This window comes from Argopecten irradians, chromosome 10, assembly GCF_041381155.1.
Source record: "Argopecten irradians isolate NY chromosome 10, Ai_NY, whole genome shotgun sequence".
Taxonomy (NCBI): domain Eukaryota; kingdom Metazoa; phylum Mollusca; class Bivalvia; order Pectinida; family Pectinidae; genus Argopecten; species Argopecten irradians.
The window spans coordinates 8594710-8617590 of record NC_091143.1 but is presented as its reverse complement, the minus strand read 5'-3'; the positions used below and the strand labels follow the sequence as shown (position 1 = coordinate 8617590).

The 22881-nt window shown below is 35.8% G+C and overlaps 1 protein-coding gene across 1 annotated transcript in view; it reads left to right on the top strand.

The window, feature by feature from the left end:
- Nucleotides 1–22881, top strand: part of LOC138333043 (small conductance calcium-activated potassium channel protein 1-like) — a 78486-nt gene that overhangs the window by 3958 nt on the left and 51647 nt on the right. Inside the window, exon 2 of the mRNA XM_069281148.1 lies at nt 3520–3613. The gene's annotated coding sequence lies outside the window, so the exon portion shown is untranslated. The remainder of the gene's footprint in view (nt 1–3519; nt 3614–22881) is intronic.

Genomic DNA, 22881 nt, shown 5'->3' with positions numbered 1-22881 from the left:
TGTACTGTATGAGCAGGTGTGTTGTTTATGTTTCTTCTTCATTTTACAGACAAGAGAGGCTTTGAGTTACGAACTGTCAGTTTGAATCAGTTCCATTGTAGTTGTATTATTTCCAAGGAATTCATAAGGAGATATTTATTGTGTCGCTGCGTGCAGTATCAGAGTATGCTGTCAAACCATTAATACATTGACTGTTCTTTAATGTAATTCTGTATCTTGCTGGTGAGAAATAATCATTTTCAATTAGTTTTATAGGAAACGTGAAGTCACTGCAATCTTAATATATGTACTTTTACGGTATAGTCTTTGTTAAAGTTTATTTCCAATTCATTAAAGACAAACTAGTGAGTCTAGGATAATGGAATATACATCGATCAGCAGGATTAGTTCCCGATTTCTCGAAAAAATATTCTTTAGTCGACTTCAAGTGAATTGTCGGGCAATGTAAGCAGAATTTGACCGTCGTTTTTTCTATTTTAGGACTTTCGGAATGACAATAAATACATCTAGACTGGTTTTCTTTGTCCGACTATTGACTTTGAGTATTGTGTTTGAGGAAATCGGGATCTTAACTAAATATTATTATAAAATTGGTGATTAATTATTAGAAAGGGTTGATGAAGTGTTCCTAAAAGAGTCAGGAATGGATTTTTCATAGCAATGCCGTTATGCATTCAGTATATACGTGTGTGTGTGTGTGTGTGAAAACAATTAAGATAATGTGTTTTCTCGTATTCTCTATTTTCTTTATATAAAATAAGTAACTGTGGATTGTAGTATAACTAGAAAAACACATTTATCTACACGAATCTTTTTCTATTTTATTCATTCCCAGAGTGTACATAACGTATAACCTCTCAAATGATATGCCAAATAATTGAAAAATCTTTAATGAATTTGAACTTTTTTTCTTCTTATTTACTCACTGTACTCAGTGTACTACTAGTTAACGAGATTGCAAACTTCACATATTGATTATATAAGTGAACAGATTATTTTTTTATTATCCATACATGTATGCCATTAAATCATTGGGTTCTGTTGAAAATCCTTTAGAAGTAGGAACATTAATTATCTTCTTCTATTATTAATATATAGTTTCCCAAGTATGATATAAATTGAACTTGCTTTGTGGAGACTTATAGTTCGTTGTCAATCATCAGAATCGCATTTGCCACGTTCAATATTGATACCGATAACCACCGAACATGTTGTAGCTTCATTTACCTCATATCTTTTCGGATTTGACCTTTCTTCATCATTCTACCGTTATATACCAGTGTTTGGAATCGGTGACAGCTGTCATATTAGGGAGATTTCAAAGTATAATTATACGAGACTGGTACTCATTAATAGAACACAATTTTGTAAGAGATATTAAACTGTGAACTCATTGAACACAAAAAAAACATCATTAAAACGAACTATTCAAAGATATACAGTTATACATTAATAAGATAGTTTAGATTAATAAGATTAATAGATAGTTATACATTACGTACAATTTTCTGTTGGGTGAACCAACCAGTCTCAAACCATATACATGTAATGTTGTTTGACAGACTTCTCGGTACTTTGGGAAGAATATATTCGAGTTCATGCCAACTGTCATGCTTGGCAACTCATAAGTAAACGAAATATTTCTGACCTTGTGAGTGTGATGTTTTTAAATTAGAGTTAATTCCCTTTACATGCGGTTGTTCGTAGAATACTTCCTACATGTTAACGTTGTCGCTGGTGTGAAATTTGATTGTAAGCTGGCAAGTAGTACCTTTTCACAGTCAATTGAAGTTTCATTGAAAGTGGTCATTATTAGCACGTTAAAACATCTATGCACTAAATGCAAATTTCAGTGGGATGTATTTTTCCATGCTTAACAGTGGTAAGTACCGATAAGAATATGTGGTATCTATTAGATGTTTACATTACAGCGTATAATGATGATAGCTTATATATCAATTGAAATTTAGGGCGATTTCTATTCGATATTCAGTGGATTCATCTGTGCATTTTATTATTTCCTGTTTATATTTACTTTTCAATGAGTTCAATTCATCTTTATCTCACTTAATCTCTTTATGATAGTTTATGACATGAGATTTAAATGTTGCACAAATACTAACTGAAGATTTATAAAATCCATGAATTATCAGGATCAATTGGATTAGTGCAGCCAATGTGTGCTGAACAAAGATATGATTCCCGACCCATTCCCCTTTGGTATTGGACTCACTGTTCCGTAAGAACGTTTATAAAACTTTGAATTCCTGAATCATATCTGTTACATCACGTTTCTGTCTCACCGTTTTAACCTGAACTGTAGAATTTTGTCCCTCGGTATCTATTCCCCAGGAGATACACAAGTGAATAACGCGTTAGATTTATAAATCATAACGAAATGCTATGAAACCAGGCTACACTCTAAATTGATATACGTAATGTGGTACAATAGGACAAATGTTACCTGGCAGATCAGGTTTTTACTGAGTCTGCATAAAGACGGGGTACGGAAAAAAAACAATGAAATGTTGTAACCCGGACTTCAATATGTCCTGAAATATCAATTAAGAATTAATTAGTCTATCCTAGAAGCAGTGTATGGGTTTCTAGATTTATTTCCTAGGTTAAAACATCAATAATAAAATGCAACGTTTATTAAAAATTCGCCACGGTTGTATGTAGGTAGCACACATGTTACACAAAAATAATCAATATGGTTTAACTGTAAAATGATAAACATTATGTAAACAAGTGATATTTTGGATAGGAGCCGTGTTGTTACCAGGGAGTTGATAACCTATAGATAGAATAGTATGTATTACTCTGATAATTAATTTACGGATTTTCGACAATCAATCCATTCTCATATTTCTCGGTTGTGCGTCATATTTTAAAATTTGTTTCACATCGGAGACAATGCACTATACAATGTGTTAAATGAAGAACCATCTGTCTCGTTACAACAACCTTATATACTCGCTGAACCGATCGATACAAATTAAAGTGTTTACACATTTATTCAGGAATAAGCTATCTTGTCGACAAGCTAGGTACAGATTTTTAGGCGACTAAAATAGAACAATGTCTTTTAGAGATTCGACGTTCAATAATCATTCAAGGTGGATATCATTTCATAGTGAAATGTTTTACATCGTCCAAGATTAGAATCGAGAATGTCTGACTGTGAAAGCCAGTGATACTGAAAATGTAGGCAGTCTTCTGGCTTCAGTTTCCAGTGGATTTCGTATGAGACATGTCGGATTGAAATGTGAATTGTTTATGAAAGAAATTTTCAGTTTACAATCGTCGACAAATATTTACAAAGATAAATTTAGTTCTGTTAACAACAGGTGACTACATCAAACAAATGGACGCTATCATCATTATGTTTCCACGTAAAGAAGGGTTTGTTTGCTTTTACCTCATGATTTTCATCTAAAATTATGAAATAGTTTATAAATATGTTTCTGATATTTACAGTATAATTTGTTGACTCATGACTTGTCATTTTATTTACAGAAACTAGTGCTACTGTGAAGTAACATAAGAGGCTTTCCGAGTAACATTACTATGACAACGTCTTCCAGTTGGACCGGGTGTTGGACCGGTGCAGGTAAGGTTTTTTTTTTTTTTGTTTTTTTTTGTTGTTGCTCTTTTTGATTTTGTTATGTTACTGATTTCTTACCATGAGATAATTTTATGTAAAATCTTTTATATAATCTTAAACTGTTAAAATCGAAGTTCCCTTTCCTTTCTACAACCCCATAACAACAAGCGAAAAACATCAAAACCCCTAAATTCATTGGCGTCCATTCATGAGTTGCCTACAGGTTATTCTAAAGCAAAAGTATGCACATAGTTTATGAAATCGTACAAGTGCATATGTAAAATATAAAGTCGCCGATCAGAAGACGATTCATAGTACGACAATGAAACACGCAGTTAATTACACGTAACACTGATTTTGTCTGATGTACAAAGCAAAGCGATCTCGTCGAGATCTGAATTGTTATGATAGATTGAGCTGTACCTCTGACCTTAGAAAGAAAATTATGTTAATAAGTACTATAACCAAACATTATTGAATTTTCACAGCTTGTCTAATGAACTCTACGAATACCAAAACAATGAAAAATGAATGTAAATGAGTGTTAGTCAATCAGATGTAAAACTTGCATTACGAGGGGCAAGCTCATTCATTATTTACATAGAGGTACAAATGTGTATTATTTAATTTCTGCCTCGTTTTTTTGTCGTTCTGGATGCGATGATACACCAACCTCGCTTGAAATGAAAATCTCATGAAAACAAAGTTATTCTAACTCGCAATTTCTCACATATATATGTGTGTACATTAATTTTAACACAATGAATCAAAGTAAAACGGACATTTTTAATGAGATTTATATTTCGAGAGTTCCAGGTGTGCTATTGTGTGCAGGCCGACCAAAAACTGACATAGAATTGGCTGGAGTACATGTATACGCTATAGCAGAGGACTTGTACTGGTCTGGTTCTGCAAATCTATTTCATTGTTTTCATGCGCGCAGATATCGATGTTAAAATGGATTAATTTCAGCAGTTTTATTGCGTCTAACTTGAGTAGAAACTGTTATATCGTAACTATAGACAAGTTGTTAAATAAATTGGAGTATACTATATGAAAGTGTTATAACGAGGAAAGACATTACGCCAGTGCTACACAACAGCTTGCATGCTTGTTTCAAATGGACGCCATGCGTGGTAGCATATTTGGATTCTTTGATCAATTATATGTTGTTGGTAATCAATTTACACGCCTTTATAAATAACGGACTCACGGACATTATATACACACAATATGGGCAATCAAGCAAAAGTAACAGCAAGTCAATAAAGAAATACATATTATCCCCTTAGGTTATTCACTTTAGGAAACTACATTTAATCAAACTAGGTAAGGATGAGTTGCGTCCCTTCTAGCATTAGCAACTACAGCAGTAACTCGGTTTAGAGTTAATTTCGGTGGCGGATCCCAGATATTTATTTATTTATTTATTTATTTTTTTATTTATTTATTTTATTTCATTTTTTTTTTTTTTGGGGGGGGGATTCAGGAAACATCCCAACCCTGAGAATTGTCTTTAAGATGGTGTATTTTCATTCACATCAATTTCTACATTTATGACAGAAGCCTCTGGGAAATTTACCCCCTACAGAGAGAGTTTTCTGGATTCGATAAGATACTGATAGTGTACCCTTTGGCAATCTAACCTATTATCGTATGGTGGGTCTAAGTACTAAGAAGGACACATTTACTACATTGTCTAGTTTAAAGCTGTTTTAACAGATGAACGTATCGGGAGAAAGTATTCGGATGTGGAATACTGTACAACTTAAATTCCCTTTCTCAACATACAAGTTTCATAGCACAATTCATCTGTTCTAGTCTTTTTATACTAATGCCGACAATTATAGCGTTATCTCACTGAACCCTACCAACACAGGACGATGTAATGACAGCACTGTAAAACAATTATTTAAATTGAATAACATGGAGGATAAGAGGAAGACATCCTTCATAAATCTTAACTAAAATCCGCTAAGTCGAATCACTCTGGTCTTTCTATAGTTGAGAGAGTAAATTTCATGTATACATGAATGTCCGCTCGGAATACAATGAAAACCGTGGAGGTCTGAAACATTATAATTTAATTTAATCCTACGATGTATTTTACAACCTTTGTAAGCTATGATAACGGCTTAATGTCTGCTTGTTATGTTTTTTATGACTCACCTAGAACAAAAAGACATTATTGACGATTTAAACATACATGTAGCTAACTCCTGTAGGGCCAGATCTCCATATTAAACTATATTATAATGAAAAATTAATGTATCGCTAGTATGAATGATGTTAATGTGCTAACTACTCTTCTCCTATATCCCTCTGACAAAGTGGTGGTATATTATACATAAAATTAATCGCTAAGATTATCCTGACACCGTCCTTTGTGCTCTAACCATCCGGACAAAGGCGAACATATCTAAAACAAAACGTTCAAACAACCATGATCACTGATCCCGAAAAACAACCAACACGTGGCGCAATGACGTCACCGCTTATCAAACAAGAACATTTGAGACAATGGGTAACCTCGTCAGCTAAAGGATAAAACGGCGATTCTTTTTCATTGTAAAATATTATTTGATTTTGATAAATATATATTATATGTGTATATAAATGATAAAGTAGTGTGCGTACTAGTACGATATGTAACGTATTTCTTCAGGGTACTCTTATAATAGCAATTGTTTGGGGTCAATATATATATATTACCATTCAGGACACCCTTTAATAAAAGCTCGCCAAAAGATATCATCAAAACTACATTCTGACACATAAACTCAAACAATTCCAACATATCAAAACATTGTTCCGTTTCACGATTTGGTATTTTGCCACTTGGTGGCGCTGTCACATAGGTCGTCTTACCGACCGGCTCGCACGGATCTTTAGTGTGACCGAAACAGCTGATAAAATTGGAGAAAAATCTCTTCGTCATCCGTGGCTAATAACTGGTCGGATGGACTTTGGTAAGTCTGATGGCAATGTTGTTTGAGTGATGCTTCATTTTACGTAACATTGCTTTTGCCGAGCACAACATTTCATCGTATCATAGTCTTAGTAATCTCAATAATTTTGCTGAATACCTCACGTAAGTGGTACATGTGTATATCGTCTTGCGTTTTTACTGCTCTAGGTTAACAGATAGTCGTTATTGTTCGGAATCCTCATCTCAATCTTTTACTCTATCTAATTGCCATTTCGTCATTTTTCATTCTCCAAAGAATTGCCATCTGGAATCCACTACTTTCCCTTTGGTATATGGCCAATAGTTTAACAATCATTCCCTGCGTACTGTTCAACACATTGATTTTTCCAGCTCAGTATTTAAAAAGGACATTCAGTGAAATGATTTACCTTATACAGCAATGAATGGGGGTGGGCGCTAAAGGTGAATCGTTGAAAATAAATACTTCATCAAACGCCCTAAAACAACGTTCATTCGATAATAATAATTATAATTTTTACTTCTGTTTTTGCTCTTTGAGGAAAATCGGTTATCCAGCTTTCCTTTTCGCGCACTAATTTGGGTTGAATAGGAATCATTATAAAATTCCGTAACAGTTCAGGGTGTAGATGAAATTTGTCCCCCTATTATAATGAAAACTTCTTTTTATTATACAAATATTCATATCGAAATAATACTCCCCAGATAATTTAATACACAGGAATAGACTATAATTACACATGTATAGAGGGATTTATCAGAACTAATTAGTTTGGCTATAGTCGGTCATTTAACTGTAATGTTGGTGAATAGGGTCAATGTGATTGTTTGCAAAAGACATTTAAATTTAATGTATTGTATGAAAACTATGAAAAAGAAACAAACTTAAGACTTACATTTATCGATTCCCATAATTTCATCCAGCTCAGTAGTCAAAAATATTGTTAACGGAACAATTAATACAAAAGAAATAAAGATTAATTGAATAAAGTGCCTGTTGTAAATGTGTAATTATATGTTCCACTTTTTCTTACCAAATTGCGCTTAACTTACCTTCTGTATATGCCAGGATAAAGAGGGTGAATAAGTTACCGATTTCAACTATTCATAAAGCCATACTCACATTGAAGTTTGTCATATTTTAACGTAGAAATGTTAAATTGTTTTCTTGTAGACTAATATTGTCATGTATATGACCAAACTTGACCCAATCTAATGTCTGTATTTATAGTATGTAAGTATTTATGTGTGTTGTATGTCAATTTTATGATGATGGTTAAAGCTATTCATAGGAGTTACTCCCCTTTACACTGCAATCTCTATGTCTTGTTCTTTTATTTTACTGTGAATTTGGACAAAGTCTGAAGGACAATTCATGGTAAACGGTAGTACAAAGGTGGAGTTTATGTTCGTGTGGGAACTTTCGGTTCTCTTTTGGTTGTGAAAGAACCACGGTTATGGATTATTACAACAAAATATGACTTGGATACGAATGAGTAATTGCAGGATGAATTTTTATGACAGCAATCTTAAAATCTAAAATATAGTTTGATAGTATTAATGACATCTGGTTTGAGTATATTTCTGATTGACAATCTACTGTAAACCTTACTTGTCGTGAGATACAAATTAATTTTCGCGTAATTTTGCGACAGAAGTGAACGCGAAATCATTTTTTTCGCGAAGAAATGTATACGTACATATGAATACACGTAAGGACGCTCGACCGCTAAGTCATGTATACGGAAATACGATGAAAATAACTATGACACGACATATTGTATACGGGAATACGGTGAAATAACTATGACACAGGAATACGGTGAAAATAACTATGACACGATATATTGTATACGGGAATACGGTGAATGTAACTATGACACGGGAATACGGTGGAAATAACTATGACACGATATATTGTTTATGGGAAAACGGTGAAAATAACTATGACACGACATATTGTATACGGGAAAACGGTGAAAATAACTATGACACGACATATTGTATACGGGGATACGGTGAAAATAACTATGACACGATATATTGTATACGGGGATAGGGTGAAAATAACTATGACACGATATATTGTTTGCCGGAATACGGTGAAAATAACTATGACACGATATATTGTATATGGGGATACGGTGAAAATAACTATGACACGATATATTGTATACGGGGATACGGTGAAAATAACTATGACACGATATATTGTATACGGGAATACGGTGAAAATAACTATGACACGATATATTGTATACGGGAATACGGTGAAAATAACTATGACACGATATATTGTATACGGGAATACGGTGAAAATAACTATGACACGATATATTGTATACGGGAATACGGTGAAAATAACTATGACACGATATATTGTATACGGGAATATCGTGAAAATAGAATGATGGCGTCACATTAGATACCTACCCGTAAGGGAGCTAACTCTGTAATATGCAAGAACGGAATATCGTGTTATTCTGTTATAAAGTTAAGTCAATTAGTTTTACATAAAATTTATTGAGAAACCGCGAATGTGTATTCTCAGATGTCGACAACTTATTTACACCTTGCCAAGAATATATTCTATGTTTATCGACCCCTGACCGGAGCCAACCCCTATCGTTTGACGTCCTTTGTGTGTCCCAAGTCTCTCTGGGATCGTTTGGACGGCTGCCCTACAGCAGTCCTTATTGTACATAGGACATCGGTTACTTATATAAAACGTCATTTAAGACTTTCCCATTGTTTTGCCTTTGATAACAACTTGTATACGATATAATAATAACTGTCAACGGATTGTTAGGACGCAAAACCCCCATCGACGTTAGAAATTCATTCAGAAGCTGGTCTGAAAATTGTAATTTGATTTATTGTTGAGCATGTAAAACCTGTACACTTTATTGCGGGGATCATATTAGATTGTATTGGGGTTAATCTGGATTCCATTTTATTTGTTTGAGACTATTAATTAATCAAATCGTTTCAACCTTTATGACCTTGATGATTCATACGTCAATTCGATAAGAATCTTTTATAAAACTTGACTGAAATAAAACGAAGTTTATAGCAAAGCATAGTACTCGGCTCAGTACAAATGATACATTGTGTTTTATGACGAGGGTAGAGCCAGTAAATAATAAAATAAAACCCCACCGAATGAGTGATACTTTACACATGCGGGATTAGATGATCCCATATTTATAAGGACCAACAATTAGCCATTGTATGATAACAAATGATTACAGGTCATTATCTCCTATTATAATGTCACTATGAGGTGTGAATAGTAAAGTTTTTATAGAGAAATATGCAAGGGTTTATCTTAATTTATTTATTTAATTAAAAAGAACCTAGTTTGATAAGTTGTCTTGATAAAAATCGCCCATTGCAAGCTTGGTCAGGGTATAGATCAAAATTTATCATATTTTTTCTTATTTCATGTCTATTATCAGACAGACTAGGTGATCTGTTCCGTGCACGCCGGTTTACTTTGAAGCCTATTAAGGTGAATAATTCGTGTGTGTGTCTGGCCTTACTTTGAACCGACTCCTGTGATCATTCGGCAAGCAAGTCCAAATTAATGCCATGTCTTTTTAAACACGTTCTGGGGCCGCTAACACCGTAAGTACATTAACTTGACCTTACGTGGGATATGTCTGCATGTATACCGAATTTAGACAAAGCACGGTAATGCTATTACGCAAGCCGGAAAATGTTAGTTTCGGTAATGCTTGCTCTGTGATTCTAAACGATTCGCGTGGTGATTTGAATAAAATGTTCCAAAACGGATTGCGTGGCCAACTATTCTCAATGTTATTAACCAACGACTATAGAAGATCTACATAGCCAAGTCATTAATATCAACAACATATAAAAAAAAAACAATAACAAAACACAAGCTTTTCTGAAAGGCCTTTCATTTGGGCGACTTCAAATTTCAGTCCGTCCGAACTGAGACACAAGAAAACAGACTATCATTATAACTTTTCTACAGATAATTATGTTTAGTCTGGTCACTGGTTTTAGTGAAGTTTGTTAAATTCTAATACCAAAGTTACGTACGTTTCTGGTATAGGGTTAAAGTCTTGCCAGCCAACATATATACGCTTCCGCTGAAATTAACGCATGCGTAAAAGGGATACAAAACTTCCAGTTTCAACTTAATTGCTGGTGACCCATCCGGACGCACCTTTGGTTATTAGATTTTAGACTTCGATACTTTGTATTGTAATATTTATACATTATAGACCGATATGAAATAAATGTTTGAAACTCTTGTGAATACAACTGCATGAGTTTACGGTGGTGTCGGGTGATGACACACACACTGTAGCAGATATTGCCTTAGCATGTCAACGATTAACATCGGCTGCAGACTGGAAATGTACATGATGTTTTATTCCTATGTTAAGAACATCAATTTAATATTCCATTTTGACACTAAAATGTAACTAAAAGTTGCAAAATTTTACAATTGGCATAATGATTTTATAGGAAAGATTTGAACATTAAAAAAGTGCAATACAAAGCGGCATGACATTCTAAGTCTCTATTTTCGGAATTAACATGTTAATTCGAAAAAATATCCCACATAATCAACAAATCAAAAATAACTACAACTACATAATTCTGTAACCTTTTTACAGTAAACCAACTGACATGTACTGTATATTTAAACGGCGAGATACAGCACGAGTCCATTGCATATATTTACTGCTAGTGTTAATTCAAGCTATTCCTAGACAGTCAAATTTTCATATAAACGCCTAAGTATCCCAAATGTGAATAACGTGGGCTTCCATACCAATATTTGCACTCACAGTAAGCGCTAGAATGGCCCAGATGCCATTAGTCTGTATCGCTGATGCGCTTATAATTGTCACAATCTAGTTTTTGTGGTCATGTTTCACCCGAAGTATGCTGCCCTCATGGGAGTTAACATATTCAAAACAGGATAAAACAATACAATTTTCTTAGTCAAAATGTAAATGAGGCCTACAATATCATTTCACTTTGTAATGAGAGGTGGAAGCGAGGAGGTCGATACGAAATCGTGCATGTAGGGGGAAGATAGAGGGCGACTCGCAAAGTGACGAAGCCGACACCATGCGTAGGGTAGTTTATGCACTATTGTCATCATAGAGATCTGTATATCGAAAATTAGCCAATCTCAATAATTGATCATTATACATCACTGAAAAATGGCGCCTTAAATATTCATTTCATTGCAGACACATTTCGATGTAGATGAATTAATAATGAGAATTGACTAACAACAACTCGATCAGTTGGCTTTCAAAGACAACATACAATGTATAAGCATGGATTTTAGTTTTTTGCATTGGAGACCACTTTTCTGTTGTAGTGAAGCATATTGCCATGTATTGATACAAACTTTGATATTGATAGTTTAATATTTTTGAGCATTATAAATGTGGGTTTGGTGTAAAGAGGACAATGGTTATTACATGTTATTTGTCGAGTAGGCAACTCTGTCCCATTTGAATATTGTAATTGTCAATGTTCGGAATTCACTTTAAAGTTAGGGCTGATTTCGGTACTCTTCATTGATATTGTCACATTGACCTGTTGATCCCGATCCCAAATGGATGCTCTTATGAAATCGAGAAAGGAGTGAAGATTTTTTCAAGCACAGCTTTATTTTTAATTTAGGAGTCACCAATATTGCGAAGCGAATGATTACACATATATAAATATATTGACCTACATAGTATTGACACTGAGGTCGAATCATCGCCGGTTACCCCCGTTAATCAGCCTACGGTCGTAGTGGAGTTTAGACACTGGGTTTCCGAGGGTGAGGTCGAATTTGTATAGAATATAACAACGGTCTTCCAGTTACGTCATATTTACTAATGTGATCACGCACGTTCGTGTCAACGTACTGAACAACAAATTCCGACGTGAAGGCTAGGATGGCATGCCATAGTTGGAACTTTGAATAGTTTACTGAATACAATCGAAATCTATCTAAATTTAGTTGAGAGTTTCCGTGAAAGTCCAATAATTGATATGGGCATGACTTTAAATGACATTGAAAACATTATTATCAATGTACTTGTATTCTGAAGGCATTGTTGTCTCATGCTATCGACTGTGACAAGGACAAACTTGGAACAAACATATGTCGTGTTTGTTAATTACTATATTTTAGTTGTTTGTTGTGTATCGTACGATTGGAACGGACGAATCAAAGCTGTCGAGGCAAATGTTTCATCATGGTATCTCCTCCTTAGTCGACTCAATTGGTGAAGGTGACTGACCATGTTCGTAGGTACAAAACGTACATGTGTATTCCTCGTTGTCTTCTTGAAATTGGTCGTTTTTGTCGCCATGTCTCTTCAATTCGGTAGCTTCCTTGTGTCTGATTTTCGCCGATTGACAGTCCTTTTAGACGGGGTCGCATTTCCTTTCAATTTGTGGCGTTTGTTTTCAGATTATGCATTTATTCGTTCTTTTGACCTCATCTGTTCTTACTTTGCCAAGTGCGCCATCAGTTGACACGTCCTCTTTCGTTTAGCCATTTCCTCTTTATTTGACCACGCCTTCTTTCAGTTGATCATGTTCCCCTACATTGATAAAGTTATATCTTTACTGGGCTGCTTTCAGTTGACTATATCTGGGCGTGTTTATAGCTGACCATGTCTGATTTTCAGTTAAACATACATTATATTATGTTTCTGGTTTTTTTCAGTTGACCATATCTGGGTTTCAGTCGACCATATCTGTTTTTTTCACCATATCTGTTTTCAGTTGACCTTATCTGTTTTCAGTCGACCATATCTGTTTTCAATTGACCTATGTTTTTTATTCGACCAACTGCCCTTTCATTTGATCGAGTTCCTTTTAGATTATCTTTCTTTTGACCTTGTGTCTTTTGAAATATAAGTTAGTCAGGTCTCCCCTAATATGACTCGGCCACATACCAAGTCCGCTAAATCTACCTATATTATTGGTTTTTTTTAATTTTTGTTTTGCATAATATTATGAGACTCTTTCATTTGTGGATATAAAGGATAGGGATATTCTACCCGAGGGTCACATGATGGTTTTACAACATTTTGTGATCCCGAGAGTAGAATATCCCTATCCTTCATATCCACGTGTGAAAGAGTACTTTTCTCTTATACCTCGATGTTTTATTGCAATTTTACTTCTATGATTTTCCGACTGCAAGTCAATTCTCTATACATGAAAATATATGATATTTTCAACGTAAATCCCCTTGTTTGTATCTCAGCCTAATTTCGTAAAGTAAATGTTAACTTTGTACCGAGAAAACAGGTTTTTGTTGTTGTTGACGCTGTGACGTCACGAGGCTTTATTACATGGATAGCCATACAATACAGCTTCAGACGACACGAGTGTATTGCCCTAGACCAGCCAGTATTACACGCGTAGGTATGAGAGAAATAGTGATATTTATTAGGCAATTAAAAAAGCCTAATAATATAGGCAGGTTTAGCGAATTACATACAAGTAACTTTGTCACGACTTCTAACTAATAACTTGGTTTGCCACTTTCCATATTTGGTCTGCTACTTTCCATATTTGGTCTGTTGCTTTCCATATTTGGTCTGTTACTTTCCATATTTGATCTGTCACTTTCCATATTTATATATATTAGTCAGCCCCTTTCCATATTTGGTCTGCCATTTTCCATATTTGGTCTGCCACTTGCCATATATAGTCTGCCACATTCCATATTTGGTCTGCCGCTTTCCATATTTGGTCTACTCCTTTCCGTATTTGGTCTGTTACTTTCGATATTTTATATCGCCGTTCCATCTAATAATTTACCATGTAACCGTTTGCCTTTTCAAGCGATTTTCTCAATTTTCGTTGTAGCCTACAGCTTACGAAAAAAAATCTAATGCTGGCCATATCATCATGGCCATGTCGGTATAGTACTACTTATGGTACAAATCGGTATGCCATCGTATGTGTACGTTTGTAGTGGTCGTGTAACTGGTTATGTAACTATCGGATATACCGTCTTGTAATTTAAGTTGTATAATCCAACCATGCCATCATTTAATTGATTGTGCCGTCTATGCTGTGTGGTATCTCTGTAAACAATGATAGTCGCATTTCCTTCGATTAACGAAATGAGAGCAGTCTGTGTACGGATGTCTAGCCAACTGTTGTTGGCGTTTTAGGGAATCAAACCGTTGGGAATGATTGTCTCTAATAGAATTTTTTTTTTGCTCGAGCAATTTCTGAACTGATCGTCTTTGCGGTCGGATCCATTAAAGTATTTACAAAAGAATGCACAAAGACTGAAGATGACGTCATTTAATCACGTACATTACACATGTAAACATTAAACATATAACGACACATTTAAAACTATCTCTCGTATTTCTGATTATCAATTTACTGTGGACACGAAACGAAGACGATCTGAACACATTTCAATAAATCTTTGACATACATGATTCTGTTCTGATTAACAGTTCTCCTCGGTAATACTACCGAAGGCTTGATAGAAAGTCGAACACCACTGGAGATAAAAGCAATAGATAAATTCTGTATATGAAAGAGAAAGGAAAACTATATATATACAATGCATTTCCATAAGAGAACTATATCTTATTTGAAATTACTTGATGGCCTATGATTTTTCTAATATTCTCATTGAAATTGGTCGCCTATGATATTTTCTTTAACAGTTTTTTTATTTGTTTTTGAGACATGCGTCTATACCAGACGAATTCATCTCGTCAGTTATTTAAGTATTCTATACCAAAATTATGTGCTTGTATAGATTGATCTTCGTTGGGATCATACATTTCAAAAACAGGTCCATAAAATGTATCGCAATAAGCTGAAATATCGAAGCGATATGAGGTTCATAATATCCGTGAAGTGATAACATTCCTTTCAAATGTAAAGTTTTCTTTAATCAATCGACTGAAATCAAATTTCCAAGGAAGTAATCGAGACTCCATTAAATATCCCAATACAATAGCCTAATAGCAGATACACATTTCAGTCGTCCATTGCCCTATTGGTATTCACGAAAACATCTTATCAGTCCAATGTTTAAATGAATTATTGAAGATCTAAAGTTTGCCCTGCTGATATAACAATATACATATGATTTGGTTTTGTATAAATCAGTATGTTTGATTGTACGTTGTTAGATATGTGACCGACAATCCGTGGACCATGCCATGTTATGGCATTGTTTCAGGTCAGTAATGATCCAGCCTGGTAGCCCCCTAACTACATGTGTACGATATGACTCCTCCAAGTGTCACCGTGTGACAGAGGTAAGGTTCGACAGCCAATTTTATACCGACCTGATGGCATTGCGTCTTTAAATCAAGAAAATGTCAAGAAGAGAAATCACTCTCACAGGGCCAAATTTGGACTTATAAGGCGTATCAACTGTCTGTGTATCCTTGTGATAGCTGACGGGGACGGTAAGCGGCCGGGGTAAAGTATTTAGACTCAATCTTAGTTTAATGGCAAGTCCTTTTATACCAATCTGATCGGTTTATTTTCCCTTTTCTCGGGCTGGTAAGTCTAGAATCCCTTTATTACGAGCGCATTACTCTAGTATTCTTGCATTAAGAGTTTAGAACTCTAGAACCGTATCACGAGCTAGAGTTTCTAAGAGTCATTTCCTTGTATTGAGTGCTGGTGAGTTTCGTATCCTTGTATTGAGTGCTGGTGAGTTTGGTATCCTAGTATGAGGTACTAGTCAGTTCAGTGCCCTTGTACCACGCTCTTTGTATGACGTGTTATTGAGTTTATTATCCTTGTATTAAGGGCTAGTAATTTTAATATTATTGTATCACGTGTTATTGAGTTAAGTATCTTTGTACCACGCGTTAGAGAGTTAAGTATTTTGTATCACATGTTAGTGAGTTTAGTGTCCTTGTAGCGCACGTGCTAGTGAGTTAAGTATCATTCTATGAAGTGCTAGTGAATTTAGTATCCTTATATTAAGTGCTAGTAAGTTTAATATTATTTTATCACGTGCTAGAAAGTTTAGTATCCTTGTATCACGTGCTAGTGAGTTCCGTATTTTGTATCACATGTTAGTGAGTTTAGTTTCCTTAAGCACGTACTAGTGAGTTTAGTATCCTTGTAGCACGTGTTAGTAGGTATAGCATTATTGCACCACGTGCTAGTGAGTTTAGTATCCTTGTAGCACGTGTTAGTAAGCATAGTATTATTGCACCACGCGCTAGTGAGTTTAGTATCCTTTTCCCATGCGCTAGTGAGTTCAGTATCCTTAGACCACGCTCTAGTGAGTTAAGTATCTTTGTATCACGTGCTATTGGATTAAGTATCCTTGTAGCACGTGCTAGTCAGATTAGTATTATTGCATCATGTGCTAGTGATTTTAATATCCTTGTATCACATGCTAGTGATTTTTATCCTCGCTTCACATGTTAGTAAGTTTAGTATCCTTGTGGCGCACGTGCTAGTTAGTTTAGTATCCTTGTATCACGTGCTAGTGAGTTTAGTATCCTTGTGGCGCACGCGCTAGTGAGTTTAGTATCCTTGTGTTAAGTGTTAGTAAGTTTAGTGTATTTGTTTCACGTGCAATTGAGTTCAGTATCCTTGTATCACGTGCTTGTGAGTTTGTTATTCATGTATTATATGATGACAGTTTACTATTTTAATTAATACAGCTGTACATATTATTATTCGTTGATATAGTGTGAAGATTCAGGTGAGTCATGTATTCCTGTATGACTAGACTAGTGAGCTGAGTGAGGACTAGTGAGTCATGTATCCTTTGACTACGGACTGAGTGAGTTTCATGTATCCCTGTATGACTAGCTAGTGAGCTGAGTAGATTTTCACGATTTAGTGAGTCATGTATCCCTGTATGACTAGCTAGTGAGCTGAGTAGATTTTCACGGATTAGTGAGTCATGTATCCTGTATGACTAGCTAGTGAGCTGAGTAGATTTTCACGGACTATGAGTCATGTATCCCTGTATGACTAGCTAGTGAGCTGAGTAGATTTTCACGGACTAGTGAGTCATGTATCCCTGTATGACTAGCTAGTGAGCTGAGTAGATTTTCACGGACTAGTGAGTCATGTATCCCTGTATGACTAGCTAGTGAGCTGAGTAGATTTTCACGATTTAGTGAGTCATGTATCCCTGTATGACTAGCTAGTGAGCTGAGTAGATTTTCACGGACTAATGAGTCATGTATCCCTGTATGATTAGCTAGTGAGCTGAGTAGATTTTCACGGACTAGTGAGTCATGTATCCCTGTGTGACTAGCTAGTGAGCTGAGTAGATTTTCACGGACTAGTGAGTCATGTACCCTGTATGACTAGCTAGTGAGCTGAGTAGATTTTCACGGACTAGTGAGTCATGTATCCCTGTATGACTAGCTAGTGAGCTGAGTAGATTTTCACGGACTAATGAGTCATGTATCCCTGTATGATTAGCTAGTGAGCTGAGTAGATTTTCACGGACTAGTGAGTCATGTATCCCTGTATGATTAGCAGTGAGCTGAGTAGATTTTCACGGACTAGTGAGTCATGTATCCCTGTATGACTAGCTAGTGAGCTGAGTAGATTTTCACGGACTATGAGTCATGTATCCCTGTATGACTAGCTAGTGAGCTGAGTAGATTTTCACGGACTAGTGAGTCATGTATCCCTGTATGACTAGCTAGTGAGCTGAGTAGATTTTCACGGACTAGTGAGTCATGTATCCCTGTATGACTAGCTAGTGAGCTGAGTAGATTTTCACGGACTAGTGAGTCATGTATCCCTGTATGACTAGCTAGTGAGCTGAGTAGATTTTCACGGACTAGTGAGTCATGTATCCCTGTATGACTAGCTAGTGAGCTGAGTAGATTTTCACGGACTAGTGAGTCATGTATCCCTGTATGACTAGCTAGTGAGCTGAGTAGATTTTCACGGACTAGTGAGTCATGTATCCCTGTATGACTAGCTAGTGAGCTGAGTAGATTTTCACGGACTAGTGAGTCTTGTATCCTTGTATGACGAGTTGATGAGTCTATTATTTTTTATCACATGCTAGAGTCTATTATTTTTTATCACGTGCTAGAGTGTTTAGTGTCTTTGTTTATTACGTGTTATTGAGTTTTGTATCCTTGTATTAAGTGCTAGTGTGTTTAGTGTCTTGTTTCACGAGTTAGTAAGTCTAGTATCCTTGAACATATGACGAGTTGTTGAGTCTAGTTCCTTTTATTATGAACTGGTGCTACGCATCATTAGTTGATGAGCATCATTAGTTGATGAGTTTGGTATTCTTGTAATCATTAGCTAGTATATAACATCATACAGTGTAAAATGGTTTTTTCCCAAAGAGATGTCCAGTCGAGTATCCTTGAATCAAGAGTTAGTTATACCTGACAGTGAGTCTGGTATCCTTGAACCTCTAGCTAATGGGTTTACTGTCACGACCGTGTAAGACACGTGTATTTCTTAGAAATAAAAAAGTCCTTTAATATCAATAAGCTTTAATATTTACATATATATGGAACATTATAGGCTTGTATTGGTGACAGAAAATTACAAGTATTTGAGAATCCATAGTTACAAGCATTAGGACTAACAGTGGTCAGAGTAAGCAGACTACACGTTGATGAGCCGGGCTGGCCACACCGAGAATGCCACGAGAGATATAATTAGCAGATAATTGTCCCGTAGGTTCGTAGATTTGTGAGAGTAACATTTACTATGATCGTTGGAAACAGAGGCAACGGTCATCTCAAATATCTCAGATAGTGCGGGGTTTACGTGTTAGACTTTACTTGTTTGTTGGAATTTGTCCTTTTAGTAGCTGTGAATATTGAAATAATTGCCATATGTTGGTCGTGGTGGAGTTTCCAGAGAAAACCTGCCGCATTTCGGCCGGATTCAACCGCTGTTCGTTAGGAGTCGTTTAGGCTAAGATAAGGTTATAGAATTATTTGTATGTCAACATATTATGAAGCATTTAAATCATATAGACAATATTCTGTGAATAGCATACTAACAAACTCAACAATCACGTTGGCATTTAAATAAATGTCCCGTTAGTCTTACACCGAAGTACAAGAGAACAATGTGACGTCACAGGGTTAGGGGATCTTACGTCACGACACGTGCAAGAGTAAGTGTAAGAGTATTAAACATGACTGTGTCGAAGATTCTGTAAAATATAAGCGGTTCGGAGTCTTTGGATGACATTCAAAAGCTAGCGTTTTGTAAAAAAAAAGGCTCTTGTGAAAAAAATCCGTATTAATTGTGTATTGGTGATTGTTGGAGTAGCTGTTATCTGCCCCTGGCCTTTTATCACACTATATCAAGTAATTAATTGATTCGTCAGTATAGAACCATTCCGATAACCACCGACTGTGGATAAGTTTAGATGATTTCTTTGTTCAGCTCAGAACGCAGTGCTACCCCTAATACTAAAGACAATGAAGCTATTGTTCGGGTCTCTACACACCGTTAACTAACAGTACCTAACTCGCCCAATTTTAATCGTACAGCGGAGTGAGTTATAACTAGATATAGGATCATTGGGAATCTACCCTACAAAGGTAGATATACACATATTAGCACCCAGAGTACGAATGAATTAGGTAAAGAGGGACAGAAAAAGTAGAACATGCTATATCCAATTTCGTAATTGTTTCGTCCCCGTACACTAATGGTGTTCACCATTACATGGCGAAAACAACAGATTACGACTATAAAGAGATCACAATGCTTATGTCTAATTTGACGAGTTCTTTATGCCATCCAACCCTTTGCATATTTCTTTTTGTGAGAAATTGTTTTTCTCTATTAGAATTGACCTTACTAGTAGACTTGCTTTCCGTGTTCCTGTTCGTTATACGACCGCGGTGGCTTTTATACAGTTATTAGTAGGTATTAGTTAATTAATGTTATTCACTTCTGGACTGCGAGTTGGGAGCCCATGTAAAGTAACACTGGCGTTGGAGCCTGGTAGTGGCAATATACGTATATCAATGGCTTTTCTTCGGGTACTCCGGATTTCTCCCCATCCGTGCACGTCCATACATGACTGTTAGTAGGACGTTAAACAGAATAGTCCGAATGCCTGTGATCTATTGGGCAGCACGGACTCTTTATGTGACTTCATTGCCCCAAGTTCTAACATATACACCCCGTGTATTCAATTTAGAGACCCCTGTTTTGTGATCGAATACTTTGGAAATTCCGTCGTAAATCATAGATCTTTTCGGCTGAGGCTGATACTTTGGGTATTTGAATTTTTATCACATGATATTTTCAAAATTACATATGTCCGTGATGAAGCCTAATTAAAAATTCATATTGATAATGTAACCACTCGTCTTAACTGTTAGATGAGGTGTGCCATCTTAGGTATATCCGTTTAATTACATGCTCTACAAAGATAGCACAAAGTCGTTCTCAAAGGAATCGGTAGAAAGATCGCACGATCAGTCAACCGTGTCGGCGATTTATTGTCTAAATTCAATTATGACGAGGTTTGAAGATTCGAAAAGACGATATGAGATATTTATGATTTATTTTAACCCAGAGTTAAGTGTTTCATCTCGAAGCGTGAATGGAGGGCGATATTAGGTGTAAGGAGTCCGTAACCATTGGATTCTGTCCCATCTCTTCGTACTTGTGATCACTGTGTATGGCCCGACAATGCCTGGCACTCTAAACACTCGGTATATGTAGGGGGTTGACGCCATCTTGGGTATCAGATAAAAAACATTATCGGTACTTGTTATCAGTGAATAGCAATTACACGAGACATCAAACAATCTAAACAGAAATATTTGATTCTTAACGTTAAAAATGTGTTCGATAAACATACAGCTTATAGAGCCTTAGTACGGTCGTACGAGAAACTACTTCCAGCATTATCAATTGCTTTCCGATTTATCCACGCGATGTTGACAGGTTATTGAGGAAAACCCTATTTATCTGTCAGAAAATGTGATGATATGGCATTTTATACGACTTCTTACCTTACAATCAAACTCCTTTAATAAAGAGGTAGATAGCAAAATGTTAAGATACACATGCGCAATGAAAGAGATAAGAAAGAAAACGGACAAAAAATTAAAATTGAAAAATATATACTAGTAAACAGGTGTCTTTCCGGAAAATGTTTGAAATTAACCTTTTTCTTTTGGAAAATTGAAAATATGCATCATTCGAAAAATATCTAGTTTTCGAAAATTATTAAACAATTCAAACTCAATGGTTCGATACGACATCCAGGTTTACTACAGGCTTGTATCACATTGGGGTGCGGAGAAGATAGCTAATATTGTTTTTTGAAGAAAAAACACGCTAAGAGAGTAATCCCGAAACCATAATGATCTTTTTACCAATTGACATTCAAGCAGGAACATTGAAGACTGGTGGAACCGAAGTGTTAAAAAAGAAAATAAGGCCCCGGCTACTACCGAAAATAAGAGTTTTTTATGGCACGATTTCTCACCTCGGTACAGATAGGACGGGAGAACGGTCTGAAACTGATCGGTCGGCAGCAGGATTCCACACCCTGGCATAATTTCGCACTTGGGCGAGAAATCGTGATGCGGAATTATTAGATCCTAGGTCATGGTTCTAGGTGTCTCAGGTTAATATTTCTACACGAGAATTAGCTCACATACATTGTTTATTATTGTTATTAAGTTAAAACTGTCGAAGGTTTGGTAGGTCGAGTTTTTTAAGATTATTCAGAAAGCACAATGGATAGAGATCATCCTACTGTTCATATACAGTATTATAATGTGTATTGACACATTTAACCTTAAAAGCAAATATCATAAAATTATGGACACTGTGACGTAAATTATCGGTACAAAATTACCCGGAACACAAGTGTATGACAGTCCTATTTTATACACGCAAATTCAGAAACCTGTTGTATACCGGCACAATAATTCAGAAACCTGTTGTGTACCGGCACAATAATTCAGAAACCTGTTGTATACCGGCACAATAATTCAGAAACCTGTTGTATACCGGCACAATAATTCAGAAACCTGTTGTGTACCGGCACAATAATTCAGAAACCTGTTGTGTACCGGCACAATAATTCAGAAACCTGTTGTATACCGGCACAATAATTCAGAAACCTGTTGTGTACCGGCACAATAATTCAGAAACCTGTTGTGTACCGGCACAATAATTCAGAAACCTGTTGTATACCAGCACAATAATTCAGAAACCTGTTGTATACCGGCACAATAATTCAGAAACCTGTTGTGTACCGGCACAATAATTCAGAAACCTGTTGTATACCGGCACAATAATTCAGAAACCTGTTGTGTACCGGCACAATAATTCA